The sequence below is a fragment of the Protopterus annectens genome, chromosome 2.part0, assembly GCF_019279795.1.
Source record: "Protopterus annectens isolate FY-2018-M chromosome 2.part0, PAN1.0, whole genome shotgun sequence".
Classification (NCBI taxonomy): domain Eukaryota; kingdom Metazoa; phylum Chordata; order Ceratodontiformes; family Protopteridae; genus Protopterus; species Protopterus annectens.
In genome coordinates, this window is record NC_056728.1 from 182304541 (window position 1) to 182326641 (window position 22101).

The window sequence follows — 22101 nt, forward strand, 5'->3', positions numbered from 1 at the left end:
ATCCTGTAATCCCCTTAATGCTGACTCCTTTTCCCTTTAAACAGCTTCAGTATACCAAGAATAAAATACTGCCATTTGTTCCCCACATACTTTGGTTTTCTTTTTTTCCAAAATACCTTTCAATTTTACTAATTTATCCTCATCTTACATTCCATTTAATGGAAATACTTCACCAGGGCAATTTTTAGTTAGCTGAAGCCACTCATTCAAATACTTACAACTTTTTTTCCATAATTGTGATACATGAAATATGTAGGTGTTCCATTTACAAGGATTTGATCCTGCTTGTTTAACTTTGTTCCTATTTTCCCTATTAAGACTTACATTATAGATCCTGGATTCTGGTAATTCAGAAAAAATGACTACATCAATTCACACACCATTCAGGGAAGGAGGGAATCTGGATTCTGTCTTTGTGCAACCTTTTCTCACAGCACCCACTTGCTTTTGTCCTGTCACAAGCTCAAAATTTACAACTCCAGCATTGTGATCAGGATAAAGGGGTGGATAGGTGCTGTGTCCAGAACTGACCACTCTTTCAGACCCTCAGAGGGTACTTTCTCACAGTCACCCCTAAGTCCCAACATGCTATAGGCTCATGAACTTAATTTATCAACACACACACCTATGTCCCAACATGCTATAGGCTTGTGAACTTGATTTAACTTTATTTTTTTCTCTTTCTCTCTTTTCATTCATACATTAAACAACGCAAAACATCTCTCATGACTTTTACCTTTTAGTATTGAGGGTACTGCCATCAACACAAGATATTTCCTTGTGTTAATTTTGCCTTTTTTGTTGTATGCACATACACATTAATAAACTTTTTCTTATTTGCTGTGGGGCCCTCCTACTATTACTTTACAAATACCTAGCAAGCAAACTCAGTCATTCAAAAAAAGAACAGTTATTTACTCATTCCATTCTTTTAACTATAGTTATCTAAGAGAGAAAAAAAAAATTCCACAAATTAATTTCCCCATTTTGTCTAGCAGCAGTTTGCATAGCCTGAATATTTAGTTATCTGAATCTTTGACTATCTCATACAAAACTGAGTGGAATTCACAGAAGCACTTTCTGTGCTGGGCCCTTGTAATTTATTCCACACTGCCCAGCAACAATACCAATGTTCAGAACCTGAGCATACCTCTCAACCATCCAGATTTTTATAGAATGTCCAGATTTGTGGCTCATATTTTTGGTCTGTTCCTCAAAACATTTTCAGCTTTCTGGCAAATTACTGGGATGATCTGAGGACTGAAGTCAGTAAATAATGGCATACATTTGAATTTCAGACTTCAAATCCTTCAGAAAATGTATATTAAAACAAACCCTGTTACTCTAACTACTTTCTAAGTTTATATGAGCAATATTTAAAATATGTCCCTCTTTTTGGGCCTTTGTTCCCCCATTTTATCAGGCATTGTCCAGATTTCTCGCACTAAGAGGTTGAGAGGTATGAACCTGAGTCTTAAGGCACCAGCATGTTAAAGCTCACAAATAAATAACAAAGAGTTTTATCTTTTAGTCTTGAGTCAAAAATAATGCTTCAAGATGTGCAAAGAACTGGTTTACTGCATAAACAATGCTGGGAGACTGCCTGTTTAAATTTCCAGATTTGTCACAAAGAACAAAGGAAAAAACACTACATATGTATGTTTTCTTATCAATTTCATGCATGCAGAACTTTGACATTACATTACTTTCAATGAATCAATGTATTTAAAAATGTCTTCATCCCTCATGATTTACTCTTAGAGCTTCACACAAACACTTCACAAATATGCATTTTCAAACATAAATGACCTGGTCTAAAATGTATTTCTTTCAACCTTGTAACATTCAGTACCAATAAACACTATTTTACAGACATCCTTGGAACGACTCATCCCCCTGCCTGAGAAGGCCATAGCATACTATTAATTAATCTGGTTTTCACAGATGCTTGGGACATTCAAGCATAACATAACATCCCTTAACTCCTTCAGCACTTACTTTGCCTTCAATTATTTGTCAGTATGCTATAATTGCTTAGTGAGAGAATACAGTTGTAAGGCACCTGAAATACAAGGCTACTACTTATACAGAAAATATACCTTGCATAATCATAGATCTGTATTTCAAATTTTCTTTGGCATAAACATATCATACACATTTTATTTAACTTATTTGTGAAGAAACTGTAAGTTAATATGGACGTAGTAAAAATAATCATGACATATAGTATTTTTTCATAACAGCATTAAGCAATCAAGCAATATACATCAGAACATACTTGCAACATCTTGAAGACCACACACACACACACACACACACACACACACACACACACACACACACACACACACACACACACGCACATGCACACACACACACACACACACACACACACACATGCACATGCACACATGCACACACACACACACACACACACACACACACACACACACACACACACACACACACACACACACAGATACACACACACAGACACACACACACATACTTTTTTTTTAGTTTTTAGATTTCCTTTTTTTATTTTGCAACAATTATAGACACTTGCATGACTGCACCTTCAATTTTCTGGAGGTGAAGTGAATAAACAAATTCATAAATAATGGCCTAAAAATGTATTTCAGCTTGACAATGTCGGACCCAGACAGTGCGACTCCACTCATCCTTCTTAACTTCTTATCTCAAGAATCAGAATCAAGGATCAAGAAACAAAGTCAGGAATAGCTTTTAAATAATTCTCTTACATAGTTAGAATGTTGGAAGAATAACACACTTTGCATTATCATGCATTTCCTGAATAATACAAAATCTGGAACTCACATGCCTGTCATTATTTCATGAATTCAGTCTGCAATAACTTGGCAGAAGTCAACAAATTTTACAAAGAACAGACCAAAAGTCTGCCCAGTTTCCTTGCTCAGGAATTCTGGACAAAGACAAAAAGAATGGGGTACAAAAAGCAACACATTTTAAACAGTTTCTGAGTTTGTTAACTAGGTAACCACAATGGACAGTGTCCCTTACCAGGGATGATGTATATAGCAAAAAGATTACCTCAAATGATAAAGCATTTATTTACAATTGGACAAGCTATAACACGTTTGCATGTGTATTATTTGAAGAACAGCAAACTAAAATAATGCTCAGCACCATTTATAGTAATGCGTTGAAATAAAATAATTTATACATATCTCCCTCCTGGTTTCTGATATATGGTTATAAATGCACTCCTTTAGTTTATGAATTGTTTCTTTCTACAAAATATGCTTCACATTGTTGAAGTTAATTGTTCTTCCTGTTCCAGCTTACAGTTTGGGGTGATTGACTGGCTTCAAAATGCATTAGATCAGTGAACAGGAAAACAAGAAAAATGCTTCATGCTTATCAAATGATACATAACAAATAGCTTATACAAAGGTTATATATTCCTCATTCTGAAAGAAGTATGGGCCTCCCAAAATTGATTAGATGTATAGATCTGCATTGGTAGAACTGCATACATATCTGCTGACCTCACCATATCCAAACATAGTGAAAGTTTCAAAACATGAGGAGAACTGCTCAGTTTAACAGAAGCATATCTGTGTCAAGCAGAGACAGAAGTAGACAAAAATCTGGCAGCAACTAAATGTGCCAAAATCAATCGTAAGAATATAAGGAAAAGGATAAGATGAGAAAGCAAGAAATGTGAAAAAGGCATGAATATAGTTGCAAGTACAGAAAACTCCTGAAAAAACTCATGTTGATCTGGACCTAATGCAGGAATAGCTAAGGAGAGATGAATTTGAACCAAAAGATGAAAGGTTAATATTGACAGCCCGGCATAGTGGACTACATATGCGCTGGTTTACAAAGTCCATTGAACATGTGGGAAAAACAGACAAATGCAGGTTCTTAAAACAGAAACAGTTGCACATCTTGTTGTTGCATGTGATACACTAATGGCAGAGGGCCTGTATACTGAAAGGCATAATAATGTGGCAAGACTGTTGCTTTGAGGATTATGCAAACATTACAATACTGGAGTAGTTCAGTAGCATTGGAAACATGAACCACAAAGCATTGTACAGAATGATAACGTTTATATCACATGGGATCACCCATTAACAACAATTCAAAAAATAGATGCAAAAAAAAAGCAAATATAGTAGTCCATGAAAAGAAGACAAAAGTAGCACTGATCATTGAAATTACTACATCCAGTGATTACAGTGCTTTACATACAGAGAGGCACCAAGCCATAGATAGCAGAATCTGCAGGCAGAAAAGAGGGAAATGTGGAAATAGGATACCTAGATAGTTCCAATAGCAGTAGGAGCAATGAATTTCATAAAAAAGTTTAGATATGCTACTGATACATATAACTCAGTTTGAATTGCAGAAGGAGTCAATTCTGTGCACATTGCAGGTGCTGCAAAGGTAACTTTTAGCTAACATCAAAGACTGAAACAATACTAATTTCACTAACTTTAATGATACTTTGACTTAGGAATGGGGTCCATTCCCCTTATGGTATCAGAAACCCAAAAGACTTGGAGAAGAAAACTGACATAATACACTGTAAACTATATTTTTTGTGTTACAATTCACATACTTTACTAGGTAGTATAATCTTTTAGTATGTGGAAATAAAAACTCATTTTCAGTATAAATCTGTTTACAAAACATAAAATCACCACATCAGCATGTTCTTGTCTTCTGTCCATAGGCAATATTTGATTTATAAATTTGTTGTTCTTAGCCCTTTTATAGCCAAAGGTTGGTGTACAACCCAAAATATGTTTTTTCTTTGAACTTATTAAACCATCTGATATATACCAATGTTTCTGTATAATGTTTTGTATATGACAAGTATGACGATTATATGCAAGAGTATGTCTTAGCTTACCAGCGTTGCATCCTCTTTCTGAGATAGACTAGTTCCTATTAATGTTTGAAAAAGCAGGTCAGGATGTTTCATGACATTTAGCAATGATATTATTTTCATTAAAAACTTTTATTAATAACTAATAATAATTAGGGTCTGCGGTGGTGCAGCAGTTAGCATTGTCACCTCACAGCAAGAGGCTCTCCAGTTCAATTCTCGGCTGGAGTTCCTTCTGTGTGGACTCTGCATGTCCTCCCCACAGCCGGGTGACATTTAAAGACATGCAGGTAGGTGTGTGCGTGAATGGGTGTGCCTTCTTTGAAGGTTGGGCATTGGGCTGACACTTCGACACCGTAAAAACCTACTGCCAATCAGAAGTGGACTGGAGTTCCGCTGTGGTGACCCCTAATCGAGAAAAGCCAAAAGACATTACTATTAATAACTAATAATAATTCTTATTCTAATTAGGGCCTTGGCCTGCCATCCAATCAGGTGTCCTGAATATTAGCCAGTCTGTGGCTCTTATTCTAATTAAGGACTTGACCTCTTCTCCAACCAGCATACCTAACTATAAGTCTATCACAAATAATAGCCTTACCCTCAATCATAAGGGCTGTTTTCCATCACACTACCTTGTTTATGGTTATCTAAACAGCACTGATTACTTTGAATAAGCCGGACTACTTAAGGCTCAAAAAAGTATTGCTTCATGTTTTCATTGCTTGTTTTTGAGAATGTGTACATTCTGCTCTGGTTAGCTGTCTGCCTGGAAAATACTTACAGGAATACAACAGTGGAATACTTTAAACAAAGAGGCTTTTTCTTTTGTTCCAGGGTAGAACCAGCCACTCCAATGGGTGTGGAGAATGTTCTCCACTATAAGTAGCCTATATTTTCTATTTTTCAGAAGTGAGTATAATGCATCCCTCTCATTAATTTTTGAATTATAATAATTTCTTCTGTCATTATTACAAATTACATATATCATTTTCAAAGCTTGTTAAAAGTCAGTTACTATAGCATTACTGTGTATTTAAGTGGTGGAGTGATGCAGGGTTTGTCTGATGAAGTTCTGTTTCAGAATAAAAGCACTTATCATTACCTCATTAAATTGTTTTTGTGTTATTTTTTGGTTGTTTTGTTCTATACTATAGCATTACTATTGGGAATAATTGTAGTAAGTTTTCTGAAAGGATAAATCACATTTCCTTCAGTATGTTGAAAAATCAGTTTTAAATTCAGTAATCTTGTGAATAAGTGCAAATGCATTAAATGTGAGCAGTAAACCTGTTTTAAAGTTGAAGATATTCAGAATTTAGAAGTTACTTATGTATATATAAAAAATTGCTATATGTTTTTAAGGATCTATCTGAGAAAAAACGGAAGACCAACAATGGAAATAAGCAACAGTTTGAAATCCCGATGCTGAAAACACCAACATGAAAAATGAGTGCGACTGTGTAAGTATGCGATAGTGACAGACTGTAGGGTTAGGGTGCGGGTAAGGTAAGTGTGCGATATTGACAGACTTCAGGGTTAGGGTGCGGGTAAGGTAAGTATGCAATAGTGAAAGACTTTAGGGTTGGGGTGCAGGTAAAGTAAGTGTGCGATAGTGATGGAGTTTAGGGTTAGGGTGTCAGTAAGGTAAGTGTGCGATAGTGACGAACCTTAGGGTTAGGGTTTGGGTTAAGGTTAGTGCATAGATAGCTGTGTATGTAAGGTTTAGTGTAGGTTTGTAAGGTTTTTGGTGTGCTTGTGTTGTGTGTGTCTTTTTCGGAAAAGGATTTGTTTTGTTTTGTTGACTGTTAGGATTGTGGTTTATCGTGCATGTGCACTTTTGTGATTTTGAACTTTCGGCTTTGTGGTGTCGGTGATTTCGTTGTCGGTGTTTTCGCTTGTCGGTGTTCAAAAGTAGATCCATTTTTAAATACTTTTAAGCATGTGATTTTTATGTTGTGAGTCATGTGACTGGAGATATACCCTTAATATGGAGCATGGACATAATTGATCTGTTTGACCTGAAGAAGTGTTTATGCAACACATTATAACTTGCCTAATTGTGAATAAATTGCTGTATCATGGTTGTGAGGTAATTTGTTGCCAATTTGTTGCTACTTTGTTGCTATTTTTTTTGTTTTTTATTACCTCACATTTATTCACTTGACCTATTCACTGTACCTTATCAGGGATAACCCATGAACATTGTCTAGTTAAATGGCTAGCTCAAAGTCATAAAAGCAGGCAAATAGAGGTGAAAGGATTCAAACCCTGTACCTTTGACGACAGGGTGCAGTTCATTAACATAAGTGTCAGACAATTCCACACTCCTTAAAATGTTAATAGAGCAATAAGTGCTGTATGGGTATGCATTCTCTGAACAATAAAAACTGATACTGTAATGACTAGCATATTAACTGACAGTAATCCTCTGTGATTTACCGGAAAAAATAATTTAGCAAAGGACAGGTCATACATATGATGCAAAATCAGTTATATTCTGCAAAATTATAGACAGATCAAGAGGTAAACTACTCTAATTCATTTAAAAAGTTAACAGAATAGGTTTTGCTTCATCATGTATTTTCTAAACATTTGAACAACAAAAACTATGTAATTGTAATCATTGGCATTACTGAATATAAACTTTATTAATTTTTAATCCTCAGTGATTTATCATAAAATGAAAAGACAAGTAAAGATCTGGAATTTGGTGCAGAAGATTAAGGCACTAAACTCTTAGTGAATTGTTTCCTGTAGTCAAGGGTGTACAGGGTTTGATTCCTTCTACCTCCATTTGCCTACTGTGTGATTTTGAGTAGATTGCTTAACTGGATAGTGATTCTGGGTTGCCCCTTTATGTGTTTTAAAAGACAGAAAAAAAGATATGGCATATGTATAAGATTAATTACTCATATGCAATTTCTGAACAATAAGAACAGAGCCAGATCATGGTCATGTATGGTGCTATGTTGGGTAATAGTCAAAACCCCCAGTCCCCCCACCTGCTGTCATACCAATCCCCCATTACTTATCTCTCTCTCCAGTTACCATAAAATGGTGTTGAATCCTTTCAGTGTGCATACTACTTTCTTCTTTACTTTTGCAATGATCACTGAGATTTGCATTTAGTTTAAAACTTTTATTAAAAATTTTACAGCAGAAATACTGGAAGCCATTTTGTGAACAAGACAAAACACTCTCACATTGAAAACAGCAGAAGTAACAGTAAATTTCTCTTCCTTTGAAAGTCACATTTATTGCAAATGCATCTGGAATCCACTGAACTTCAACAGATGTGATGGGGTTCACTCGCAAATAGCTCATAGTGTATCACTAATTAGGGGCTATCAGAAGGGTGCAAGAATTCAAAAGACAAATATATAATGAATTTGCTAACAGTCTGAGACAGGCTATTGGACAAAAGTGTTTTTTTTTTCCAGAGTTAGCCCAGGTACACTCTAGTAGGGGTTGGGAGGGTGGCCTAATGGTTAAGGTGTTTGCCTTACAAACACTAGGTGCAGGGTTTGAGTCTCACAAGGGATAATTGGCTAGGCTTAAAATGGCTCACAAGGGCAGTTAGCCTAGTATGAACCTATGTTGAAATTACTTGGATAAACAAAGACTGATGGAATTAAAATCTGCACTACAAGAGGCAGTTCATTAACAGCTAATAGCCCTAGCTCATATGTACTAAGTACCAAACTGTTGTAACCCACCAAAGTGCATTTCACACCCTCATGTCTGCAAAAATAATTTAAATTCAAAATACAATCAGTGCTTTCCAAACCTTAAATAAGAGATCAGTATGTAATTCTGTCTAACAAAATGTTGAAGAGGGTTAAATATTAGTGTGTTGCTAATGAGCTATGTTTTGTAAATGTCAATATGACTGTTGGTTTTCATGGCCTCAGTTTGATGAAGATAGTAAACCATTATCTTTGAAGAGAAAATAGTAGTAATAATAATAATAATTAATAATACATAATAAATATGATAATGTCACAAACCATCTTCCCCCTTGCTTGTACTGTCCCCCTGTTTTGCTTGCTGTCTCTCTCTCTCTCTCTCTCTCTATATATATATATATATATATATGTATATAGGTTAATAACTACATGTATCTGTGTGTAAATGTATTTGTCTATAGTTAAGTAATGATGAACCGTGCATATTTGTGTTAATGAATGCATGTTTATATATCTGTCCGTCTTTGTGTATGAGAGGTTAGTGCTCACTTTATCTGTTTATGTGACTATTACATTTTCAGATGTCTTGCTAATTATTTTAATGTACTTATCATAATAAGGTTAAATCTAACTACACAATATCTATTCTCTGTGGAAACCCAACAGGAAAAACTCCAGATGTGACATACTTAACCTTACAAAATTATTATTGTTTTACTTTTTTATTTTATTTTTTTTTATTTTTTAGGCTTTTTCTCACTGTAATTATTTAATGACTATTTTTGTACAGAAGGAGGGAACAGTGAAAGCCATATGACATTTTTGTCTTTATTCAGCATTCAGTCCTTTTGTCTAGAAATATTTTAAGACTTTGCTGAGAAATTGTGACTGTCAGGTAACCTGTAATGCATTTAATTTTTTCTGTTTATTTTGTATACTTATCAGTATTAAATGTATATATTTAAAATTGTCGTGCTTAGTTCCTGTTTTTTACTTGACATAGGAACACACATAGACACAGAATTAGCAATTGACCAACATGTTTCCAGTGTAGTAAGGAAATAATTCCATGTTGCAAAACTTATAAGTGTAGGTGTGGCATCTAGGTCCAGACATGTTATGGATCCATTGAATTCTGCCCTCATAGGACCTATTATTGAGCAAAGTACTCTTTTTGGTATGTACCAAACGAGGCATATGAAGCAATAAGAGTTTCCACAGAGACTTCTCACAAAAAGAATAGAAGGGGTCGAAAACAAGTCCTCTGCAGACCTCCTCAAATCATTGTCCCTGTATTCAGTTTCTTACAGTCTCCTGAAAGATTAACCTAGTCCTAACCCCATGAAGCTTAGAAAGATCCAGCACTAATGGAACTGCTACATATACAGAAAACAACTGTCATCAGAAGCACCCAATTTAGGGACTTAAACTTCAGCAGCAACTTAAATATGGCATTCTGGAAGGACAGTTATATGTCTTAGAGGCTCCCCCTTTTCTGGAACAGGCTTCCCATCCCTGTAAAGCAGAGTTATTTATTCAAGCAGAACCTAGACCAGTGGATGGGGAACCGTAAATATACCCCTGGTCTGCCACTCATGTCTCTACTAGAGAAAAGAAGCTTGTAATTGTTTGTCTGCCTAAGAATATACACCCTCCACAAAATGGTTGGGATCATTACCTACCAAACTCTCTACTGGGGGACTTGGTTAGGTTTAAAATGGCTCATTGGGTCATTAGCCTAGTATTTTACTATAATACTACAATAATATGATAACCTCGGGGTAACTTCTAAGCACTTTTGTCATCTGTTTGGACTGTTAGACTCACATGACTAGGATTTGATGGAAATGGTTGCAATATGGTGAATAAATATCATTGCAATCATCCTGCCCATGTGCTATTCAGCTTTTATTTTGATATTTTATACTGACATCACTTTTGTCTAAAATACTCAAGTTTTGCTAATATTTATACTGTGCACCAGTTCTTATTGTAGAGTCAGCTATAATGTTTATGAATTCTTTATGACATATGTAACATGGCATAGTTCTTCCACTAGGGGAATGCCTGACAGATAAGGAAAGTAGGCATAAATGGGGATTTTTAGAGAGCTAATGTTTAAAAAGGAAATAAATTTGATATCTGGTGAGGCATGATAAAACCATTGTATGTAACAACAAGCAAGGAAATAGACTGTTCCCTACAAAATAAGATGCCTGCAGCCCAGCTACACAAGTCATCCGTATATCTGCACAGTTTTAAGGCCAGGATAGAGGATAGAGTCAATATGGCAAAAGTTCTTGGAATGACAGTGCAGAGAAGTCTGGAACAATTACCAGATCAGTCAGCTCTGTGATGAGAGTCTGTTTTGAAAAACCTAACTCCTAGTGGAAGTCCTAGTAAATGAGACTTTAAACTATCTAACCCAACTTTAGTTGGTAAAAGACATTATATTTCCTAGTGAAAGCCTTGGTAGTAAATTCCCAATTCAAGCACCATTGAAAAATGATTTTAGTTACTGAGGACTATTTCATTTGAGAGTGGATAAAAGTGTTAGCCCTGAAACTTATGTTTTACACCTCAGGTGAGTGTTGTGCAGTTAATGTACAGGCATATTTGTTTTACTGAAACCTGAACATGTTTTATTTCACCTGCCACTACATTTATTGTTGCGTCTCTTGCAAAGTCCATTGTTTCTTTACACTGTGTGTGTCTGCTGCTTAAAATTCTACCTTGTAATGAATGCAATAAGTCATCTTGTTATGATGTTGCTAAGGCTTTAAACCATGTCAGCAATGCAGCTGTTTTAATGCTAGTATGTAATATACTCAATGACTGTATGAATAATGAACTCATCATTTAGCAGAGAACTGAATGACACGACAAAAGCTGAGACAAAAACAAAGGTTAACCTAAGCCCTGTCTTCCTAGCTGGAGCTATGGATATCTTTGCAGAGATGTATTTTAGCTAGAGCAAGATAAATTAACAAATGTGCTATTCCTTGGCATTTCCCCCCATATCTAGGCTTATCTTTGATAGCACTGCATCAAAATTAGTTGTCTTACAATATGGTTTGGGGGAGCTGAGACTCTGCATATAGTCTTTTTTTCCACATACATGTGACACTCCTTAGAAGTAAGAGACTCAACGTTGGAGGACAACTACTTTAAATGAAAAGTTAATAGATTCTCTGGTTATTCACTGCTTGACAATGGAGCTTGATGAAGCTAATCTGTTACTCATACTGAAAAAGAAATCACCAGTCTTTGACATTCTTTGATGGGAATCCTGCTGTCTCAATGGCAATAATTTTACCTATGCATTAATCTGTTCACTCAAATCAGCAGAATGAAAAAAAAAAACATTTTCAGGGCATTGTGTATAGAGCAGAAACAAGAAAAAAAACATTTATTCTCCCCTTTTGGTGATTATTGTGCCATTATACCATTATGCAGACTTGGCCACATATCAAGTTCAGGCAGCTGCAGAAAAAGATTTAATGTATAGTGAATTTCCTTAGCAAGTCAAAGAGCAGCATTGCTTGAAACTCCAATGAAGGGCTTCCTGCATCTCTCATAAAGGAGGGAAAATAAACTCATAATTAAGAAAATAAATACATCAAATATATTTCTTTAATAAATAACAGCAGAGATAATGGCATAACAGTAGTAATTCTATAGTTTTTATGAACCAACCATATGACTAGACTTTTTCTTGTCATTTTAGTTTGATTACTTGGACATAAAAGCACTTATTGAAAGTATTTGCTTGATTCTGAGCCCTTTCAAAATTTTGACCATTCTAAAGCTCATGTGTGGGTGGATGGGATGTCTGAACTAATATATCATTTATACTTTTTGGTCAGTAGTGAGATGCACTGATCCATTCCATCAGGATTTCTAAGAAATGAAGCAAATGCCTAATTTTATTTTAAGAGTACAAAGTGCAGAATACACTTCAAATATTTTATGAAATTTTACAAGAAAATGTTTTATATATTGATTCATCATATGCTAGGATATTAGAATAGATTATTAGTAAGAACATGATTAATATCATCTTTAATTTCTTTTATTAATGTAGTCTAGGTCTGATGACAAAACACTGTGATTCAGAAATTTATTTTATTTGTTTGACATTTGTTAACCAGGTTAGTCCAACTGGGTCAGAGGCCCATTTTCAGTGGAGACCCGAGGAGAAAAGCTCCAATACAGACAATTTAAAGTACATAAATTTCACACTCCAATATAAAGAAATTTACAATAGATAAGCTACAGATACAGAGAAGTCTAATACATAATGATAATGATACAGAGAGGTATAATACACATGGTGTGTGTGTGTGTGTGTGTGTGTGTGTGTGTGTGTGTGTGTGTGTGTGTGTGTGTGTGTGTGTGTGTGTGTGTGTATATAGTGTATATATAAATATATATATATATATATATATATATATAATTTTTTTTTTACAGTGAAAAAATAAGCAGCAATTGTATTGATATAGTGGATTTAGTAATAGCGAGAGGTATTTAGACATTAGCAAGCAATATTTATATATGTGCATGTGGTGAAATAGAGACTAACGGTAAAATATTTTATTAAGACTATGAGTAAAGGGAGAAAACTAAGAGGTGATATAATAAAGAGCCTGAGAAGTTGGAATGGAACAATACAGTGATGTAGAATTCATTAGAGTAGTAGGTTAGGTGGGGTCATGACAGGGGCGAGACTTGTTATTTAGTAGGTAAAATTTGTTCCTTTTTGAAGTGTTTAGGATGGGAAATTGATCTAATATGTACAGAGAGTTTGTTTCAACCTTGGGCTATAGTGAATTTGTAAAGTAGTTTACCAACATTTTTGTGTGGTGGTTGATAAATATTAAGAAGTTGCAGGTTAGAGGTGTGGAGAGTATGATTAGCAGTGTAAGAGGATACCAGTGAGGAGAGGGAAGGGCAGGAAGATGGTTTGTATAATGAAGAGTGTGCAATTTGAAATTGGGATAGAAGGAGTTTTTGGGGGAACTCCAGCCAGGCAGTGATGAGGAGAGTTAGTGACAAATCTACCTATTTTGTGGTTTGTTTGTTGTGGTTTGGACATGGTTGTGGACCTTATATTAGTTAGGATTGGGGCAGCATAGAGAATGGAGGGGAGAAGGAAGGCATGAGCTAGGAAAAGAATAGCGTTAGAGGTTAGAACTTTTATATTTTGATACAGCAGACCAAGTTTTTGATGTTTTTTTTATGCTTTGAAGGATATGTAAGTTAAATTTTAGTTCATCATCAATGATGGTACCTAGGAGCTTAGTGTGGGGTTCAGGTTGAATGATGATGTTATTAGAGGAAGTAATGACAAAGGTCGATTTGTGTTGAGAGAGAGACAGAGCACGAGAGAAAAAGCAGGAGTTTAGTTTTGGGGGGTTTTTGGATGAGTTGATTATCAGAGAGCCACTTTTCACCAGATAGAAAGCTGTCTTGGGTATGAGCATGAAGTTCTGAGATGTTATTGGAGATAGAGATGAGAGTGGAATCATCAACATATTGAAGTAGGGGGGATTGATTACAAGCCGTGTGTAACTCATTTGTGAAAACAGGAGGGGACCCAGGATGGAACCTTGGGGTACACCAGATGTGACAGGATGAGAGGAGAAGCAGGAGGAGAGACATCTGACAGATTGTAGCCTATTGAAGAGGTAACTAGTTAACTAGGCCAGGGAGGGAGCATAGAGATTAAGGTTAGCAAGTTTAGATAAAATGATAGGATGAGAGACCATGTCAAAGGCTTTGCAGAGGTCAAGGAAAAGACAGCAACCAAGTTGTTTGTTATTTCTGGCTTCAGCTGCTGTATCAGTTAAAAATAAGAGGGCAGTATCTGTACTGTGGTTTGGCTGGAAGCCATATTGAGTGGGTGTGAGGAGGTTGTCCTGTAGGAAAACGTTTAGCAGCTGAGTATGAATTTATTTTCCAAGTATTTTAGATAGAGGGGAAAAGATGACTATGGTATCTGTAGTTGGATGGGTCAGTAGAAAGGCTCATCTCACTGTGGAAAGCATTACTTGGCAGGTTTTCTCAGCATGATAACTATAAATAACTCAGACCATCTCCAAATGTAGTACTATACAGTCACAAGCTGTACCTCAGACAGTGGTCTTGCTGGCAAAGTTGCATGCAAATATGGCAGTTGGGAGGGGGACATTACTAATGCTAATTAGCAATGTGCACTATCCTAAAAATGGCATTAATATGGAATGGAGAATAATGGTGCTTTTCCTCATTGTTTTCCTAACAATGTGGAAAAAGTGTATGCTGTCTTTTGACAGTATACACCTATTCATTCCTATAGATGGATTGGAGTTCATGACTGTGAAGCCATTTATGTGTGCCCCATGTGAGTGTGTGCATTGTGTGTGTGTGTGTGTGTGTGTGTGTGTGTGTGTGTGTGTGTGTGTGTGTGTGTGTGTGTGTGTGTGTGTGTGTGTGTGTGTGTGTGTGTGTGTGTGTGTGTGTGTGTGTGTGTGTGTGTGTGTGTGTGTGTGTGTGTGTGTGTGTGTGTGTGTGTGTGTGTGTGTGTGTGTGTGTGTGTGTGTGTGTGTGTGTGTGTGTGTGCATGTGTGTGTGTCTAGGTGGTCACACCATTGAAAATGTGTGGTGTGTCTGTGAGTCGAAAGGTACTGTACTGACAGGGAGAACACTAGAGCAGTGAAGTCTAATAATGTGTTAGATTCAGAGGCATGGTAATTATCCATTAATAGAGTGTTGATTGGTATAGGCTTGTTATTGGGCAGTCTGACTTTGTTCAGTTAGCCCTAGTGGTGATAATCATTCTAAATAATAGAGAAGATAAAAAAGTATAGAAAATTGGCTACATAGTGACAAATGATTTCAGTGGTAAAAATAGCAATGAATGATGGTGTGATGATGTGAGGCATTGCCAGCTATGGTAGGAGAAGTAGAGCAGTGGATGTGTAACATATGCCGGCATAGTTAGCTAAAGTTCTGTAAATAATTATATGTCATTTGTATATCAAACTGATTTGTAAAGGAGATTGTATTGAAAATGTATCTGTAAAGCTCCTTGTGTTAAAAAATGTACCAACAGTAGGTCCTGCTGGGCAGGAAAAAAAGACACTTGTATGTCAGACTATATTGTAACTGCTGAGATGAATATATTGTAAGAGAGGGCACTGGAAGAGAAGAGGTTAATCTCAGTCCAGCTAACGTTGAAAAATAGTCTGAAATTAAATTACCTGGTTTAGGACATAAAGATTATATCTTACAGTTTTGATTGCAGCCACAGACAAAATGTCTGTGAAAACCAGGACTAGGAATCCTACTTTATTGTCCTTAGGGATGGATTAATTGCTACCCTGGAAAGGTGGAAGTTTTGGAATGGCTATATAGCTTCCAGATGCTATAGCACATCTCAGCAAAGTTCTGTCTGTGTGTAAGGTAACACATATGTACTAAATTCTGGTTCAGTTTCTATTAGAGTAATAGTGTGGGAACCAGAGTCAGATGAGCAGATGTATGTGATGTCATTATGTAATCCAACTCAGAAATTATGTTTTTATACAAGATGAGACAGAAGTCGCAGGGCAGTCTGTTTTTGAAACCTGACAAAGAAGGATCACTCACCCACTTCATCTTCCCTTGCTTTAGTAAGTAACCAGGGAATAGTAATTCTTTAGATCAGTCAGGAAAATACAGTGAGACTAGTTAAGTACTATTTTTCTGTATCTGTCTGAATCTATCCATCTGTGTTATTGTTAGTATTTACTGTGATGGGAACTCTAGTGTTTGTTGTAAATAGATATTTAGTATTTTAATGTTCTTTTATTATTTATTATTAAATATATTTAAACTTTTTTATTGGGTCTGGTCTTTTACAGAATATTTTAACCTTTGAGAGTACATATATTTATTTGGTGACACTGTGGCCACTCCCAAAACCTTGCTCAATTGGTCAAATACTACCATTTCTATTAACACTAATTTTACTCAGTATAATTGGGTACCCTTGTAAGAGCCTTAATGTAGCTGGCTGGTGGCAGTGAATTTACATTATAGTCTGGGCAGAGGGGGCATAGCTAGTACATCTGTACCAGCCTTTCCTAACTGTGTGTGTGTGTGTGTGTGTGTGTGTGTGTGTGTGTGTGTGTGTGTGTGTGTGTGTGTGTGTGTGTGTGTGTGTGTGAGTGTGTGTTGTGTGTGTCAGCTACTTGGAGAAGGGACACACAGCACTAGTTACACAGAGTGGGTGGTGGGGGGTTGGCTTGTTTTTATTGTTCTTGTTTTTTAAGAAATATTTTTAAATTCGAAATCTATATATTTTGCAATTGCTGATGTAATAGAGTCCCTTCCATCTACTAAGGAACGCATAGGTGGATTAGAAATAGATTTATGCACTTTAGGAGTTCCAAAGAACACAGGGACTCTAGCAGGTGATACATTCACATAATTATACAATTCTATACTGATACGTCTTTCTATGAACATATCATTTAACTGCATATAGATTGTTTTATATGCGCCCTTAATTTCATTCATTGACACTTTCAAATATGTATCAGTATTTAGAATATTATTTAACCTTCTATTATAATCTTGGATATCCATGATCACTACCCCTTCCCCCTTTTCTGGTTTCATTATACGTATATTTTCTTTTCTTATTTGAGTTAAGGTCAGCTGTTCTATTATACTAAGATTATTCTCTTCCTTTTTTCCATAATGGTATTTTTTCAAAATTTTAATGTCTGTTTCACAGATCTTTTCATATGCTACCAGTTTAGGGTGGAGGGGTTGGATATAAATACTACTAATACCAAACATATTTGTCTGCATAATTATACTAGTCTGAGACAATACTTTTAAATTAATTTTCCTAAGATACAACTTTAAATCTAAGATAGTGTTAGTGAAATCACTATAAACAGAAGGCATAAAGGTAATTCCTTTTGCCAATAAATTAGCTGTTTCACTAGTACAAGCTACATTTGAAAAATTATACACTTTAAAATCCTGTACAAGTATTGTTAATATTTGGTTCTAGTGTATCAATGCTAGTCCATATATTATGTTCCATATTACTCAAGTAATATGTAATATGGAAGCACGAAACCACTTAGCTCGAACAGAGAACGGGAGACAGATGTCAACTGACAATAAATTTATTCCAACAATAAAATGAACCAGTTGAAAACAGTACAAAAATAGAGATTTGAAACCAGGTTAAGCACTTTCATCTGACTGTTTCAGACTTCCTCAGAACCAATAAGAACATAAGAATATAAGAATTAAGATTAACTTAATAGTTGACATGATGAGTCTCATCCTAGATCATAATTACATTCAATATCTAGGAGAATATTTCAGACAAACCAGAGGGGTAGCTATGGGTGCCTCTTGTGCACCCATATTTGCCAACATGGTCATGCTAGAGTGGATACATAACTTTGTGTTCACTAGTGAATATTACAAATACATATCCCTCTACTCCAGGTTTTTGGATGATTTATTTATAGTTTGGAATGGACCGAGTGATATTATACATCAATTCATCACGTATATAAATAATACGACTGAATTCTTGCAATTCACTTTCCAAACTAGTAAGGAAGGGATACCATATTTAGACACCTACATCACAAAAGAAGTGGGTGGATTCTCTTCCAGATTGTACAGGAAGCCCACATTCTCTAAGGATTACATCCATTTTGGGAGCAACCATCCCCCACATATTTTTAAGAACGTTGTAAAGGGGCAGTGTATACGTGCAGCCCGGATGTCATCGATAAGGAAAGATATGGTCAATGAATTGGACTTTATATACAAGATGTTTGTTGATCGTGAATACCCTAAAAGAATGCTCGATGATGTAGTTGAGTACGTTAAAAATCAATAGGGCAACAAGTATCCCCCCCTTTTAGGGCAGGTCAGACCGAACAAGGAAACTAACAAACAAGAGAACAGAAAGGTATGCGTTATCATGTTTAACGCATACACCAATATTGTAAAAGAGATTTTACGTAAACATTGGGAAATATTAACTAATACAGAGATGACTGGTTCAATAGTTGGGAACCACCCAGTAGTAGTATTAAAAACATCAAAAAATATCAAAAAGATATTGGAAAGTGGACCATACATAAAGAATATAGGTAATGCCAAATATGGTATGAGTAAATGTGGTTCTTGCCGACAATGTAAATATATAAATGAGAGTAAAACTATTTATCTCAATAATGGCATAAAAAGTAAGTGTAGATGCGCATCAGGGAATTGTAATACCCAGAGGGTGGTATATCTCGCTACATGCACCTGCTGCTCAGCTTATTATGTTGGGAAGACTGAAAGAAAGTTAAAAACCCGCATCTACGAGCACATGTATAAAGTGGAAAAAGGTGACACTAAAAATGCACTTAGCAAACATGCAATTGACAAGGGTAAAGAACATACATTTAAGTTTACAATTATAGACAGAGTAGAGACAACACTTGACATGGGCAATTGGAAAGTATATCTTAGTTTATTGGAAAGCAAGTGGCAGATTATTCTTGATGCTACAACTCCCCCAGGCATCAATGAATACATCAGTTTAAAACCCTTTTTAATCATGAAGTGAGATTAGTTAATGTCCTTATAGTAGTCCAATATGTATATACATTTTATATTCTTTAATATATATATATATATATATATATATATATATATATATATATTTATATATATATTTGAACACTTATAATTATGTTGTGTGAAATTGATTTTTTCTAAAATTGTATTTTTATGTGTATGCATAGATTTTAATAATACATTCTATATATAAATTATACACATTAGGCAGCTATTAGGTGAACAGTTTATATATGTTTATATATATATATATATATATATATATATATATATATATATATATATACATATATATATATATATATATATATATATATATATATATTTATTTATAGTACATTTTAAGATAATTTAATTTACGTTATAATTGACAGTTTTGGTGCCAAATTGTGGTATAAATGAACCTATTCTTATGTTCTTATTGGTTCTGAGGAAGTCTGAAACAGTCAGATGAAAGCGCTTAACCTGGTTTCAAATCTCTATTTTTGTACTGTTTTCAACTGGTTCGTTTTATTGTTGGAATAAATTTATTGTCAGTTGACATCTGTCTCCCGTTCTCTGTTCGAGCTAAGTAGTTTCGTGCTTGCGGATTGGATTTTGTGGTTCACTGTTACCGAATATGTAATATGGAACATAACATATTGACTAGCAGTGATTGTCTCAGTGCATATATGAACATGAATATGCAATAAAAAAGTTGAACATGACTAATGCTTTAGCCAAACACATTAATAGTCATACAGACCATTCATTTACTTATACTATTATAGACCAAGTTATAATTGATGACAAAATAGCATGGAATGTACTTTTAGAACTCAAAGAATTAGAATGGCAAGTAAGATTGCAAGCAGACACTTGGCCTGGTATTAATGAGCATAGCTCTACAGCGCCTTTACTTAAATTAAAAGTGCTTAAATGAAACAAAATTTGTCACCATTAAAGAAAGGTTAAAAGAATATAGAAGTGGTTAATGTTGATTATTCATTAAAATAAGCTGTTGTATTGATAGGAGAGGTGGAGAGATGTAATATAATATAGGAAATATACATATGCACACGTGTTTTAGAATTTTATATATATATATATATATATATATATATATATATATATATATATATATATATATATATATATACATTTTTATAGAGAATTGATATTTAATTATAGTGTATTTAATGGTTATTACATTAGGTTAATTCATTTATAACAAAACAGATGTATATACATTTTATAAATGTATTTTAAGTATTTCATACAAGTATCTATGTATGTTTATGGTAGGTAGGCTGCTGAGGGTAATAGGGATATATTTGTTTCAAAATACTGATGTTAGTGAACACAGTGTTTGTAATATGTATTGTTTGATTTGGAAAGTCATTAATTAGATAAAGGAAATGACATCATGACGACACTGCTATTTTATAGTTTAAATTGAATAGAATGTGTTGGATCTTTGTCTGATGAAGTATAATATTTTATTATATGAAAGTGCTCACAACACGTTTTTTTGTCACTTATGGAATAAACATAGTTATTCTAGTTGGTCGTTCGTTCCTGGTTCACCTTCTGACACAGTGCTTTGTTGTTTTTTTCAGTTTGTTTTCGGATTTTGTGTACTTCCTATATACAAAATTCACTTGTGAGTCTTATTCCAAAGCCTTCCCCAAGTGACCTTAGTACTTCTATATATTTACTTCTGTTTTTTGTTTTCTACTTATTTGTCTAATTTTAATTTGTAGCCCCTTTCCCAACTGTCTTTCTCCCTCCCATACTGCTTTGCACTATATCCATTTATAATCACATCGCCCCTAATAGCACCTATCTATTGCACATTGTATCCTTTTCTTTTCCCAAATAAACCTTTATTTTTCTTGTTTTGACTACGTCATTATACCCTAGCCTTTAATGCTCCTCTATTCCTTACATTCCAGAGAAGACATTAGGACACTGTACGTCTCTTGTTTTATAGAAAATACTCTTCTCATTACCTGTCCTCTTCCTCCTTTCAGAACCCATCATCTCCGAATCTCCTGCTGACTTGCAACTTCTTGTTTCCTTCTTCATTGCTACTTCCCCAATACGTGACATCTATAAAATACTGATTCCTGTACTTAATTATGCTACTGGTCAGCATATCCTCTATTCTTCTCCTCCTACTGTGCCATCTGTCATTATACTATGACTTAATAACATGCTGTAGTATCTCTCTAACCCTGTCCCAACCACCTATTCATACTTCCTCTTTACACTCTAACCACACTACACCAAACCTATTTAATATTGCACCTCCCCTGTATTCCAAGTGCTAATTAATTGCACTTCAGTGCAAATCAAAACAAAATTAAGTGCAAGAATTCTCTCCATAAAACAAGTATGCAGTATTCCCCGATATACTAAAATCATTCTAGGAGGAAATATTCACCCTAATCATGGCCCCACCTATCATAATGAACACAAAGATAATTCTGCTCCATATACTTCTGTAACCCAACAACAGCCAATCTCAAACCCTTGTGATCTAATTTTTGCTGTATTAGATGTTAGAAATATATGAAATAAAACTGCTGAACTACATGCCTGGATTACCCAACACAAGCCTGATATTTAACTGACACTTGGCTTAAACCCAGTATAAACAACTCAGAGGTTATACCTCCGGGCTATAATATCATCTGTAATGACTGTATAAAGAGGAAAGGTGGTGGTATGGATTTAATATTTCCAAATACCTACCACATTACCCCTTACAGCAAACCAACACCAATATTCAGTTCAGCAGAGCTTCTTATTGCTTTCCTCAAAATAAACAATTATCGACAAATATGAATTACTGTTCTTTATATCTCTTATGGTGATAATACATTGCTATACTGGAAGATATCCTACATTGGGTATCCT